The sequence below is a fragment of the Mobula hypostoma genome, chromosome 1 (genome assembly GCF_963921235.1).
Source record: "Mobula hypostoma chromosome 1, sMobHyp1.1, whole genome shotgun sequence".
Taxonomy (NCBI): domain Eukaryota; kingdom Metazoa; phylum Chordata; class Chondrichthyes; order Myliobatiformes; family Myliobatidae; genus Mobula; species Mobula hypostoma.
Genome location: NC_086097.1, coordinates 78,190,807 through 78,191,825, shown reverse-complemented (window position 1 = coordinate 78,191,825; position 1,019 = coordinate 78,190,807).

Genomic DNA, 1,019 nt, shown 5'->3' with positions numbered 1-1,019 from the left:
GCCTTCGCTCACCTCTTCATTGTTTGTGCTGATGGTTTATCCCAACTTACTTCAAAAAAAAGTGTGGTTAATTATATTTTTAATCAAATTTTGTTGCTTTCGAACTACCAGTAAGCTATCACACCACCTTAAACTGAAAGTTTTTTTTTGCTTTGTTGTTCAGTACATTGAGCACAAAGATTGTCAGCAGAACACTTAGTATGTATGTTATTTTAATTCAGAACACAAGCTCTTTTTCAAAATGATTAGAAAACACTGAAGAGTTTTTCATCTCAATCCATAGCTACAATTCTAACTTTAACTTTTGTTTCATAATGTAAGCTACATGTTTCTCATAAAACGTAAAATAGAAACACTGGCACGTGATAGAATTGCTGCTGAGGTAATGTGATATGGTTTGCAAAGTTCAAACGTGAAGCCTGAAGTAATAAAGGAATCGAGCATTTGGGATGAACTTACCCAAACTTAGCTTCAAGGCAGGTGCTCCACCACCTGTGATACCAGGCCACCCAAAGTGAAGCCGTTCTGTAGTAAAGGTGTGCCAAACATGCTGAAGTTAAATAAATTTCAAAGAGTTTCATGGATTTCTAATGCTTTTCAGTCCAAAGCTGCCTTGTGGTGTGATATTGAGTGAAATAGATCAGAAAAGTCCAGTCTTTGATCACCAGCCCAGAGATAGTTGTAATGGGTTTCATAAAGTTGCTGTCTTAATTCTTGGGTCAAGTAGCAAAACCTGAATATGACAATTGTTCCCAACAATGATCTAGCTAATCCTGTCTGATCACTTGGATGGTGTAAGACAGCAAGTCTTCTGTGATCTGAAATTCAGCAACACTTCTTCGACAGCGCCTCTCTGGCCTACAATCAATGCCATGTAAAATATTAAAGGCAACATGCACAAAGCAAGTTTGCTTTCAAGTTGCACACCACCGGACTTGGAGATATATCATCATTCTTTCATCATTGCTGGTTAAAATCATGAACATCTTTCCCTAACAGCTCTATGAACACACCTCACC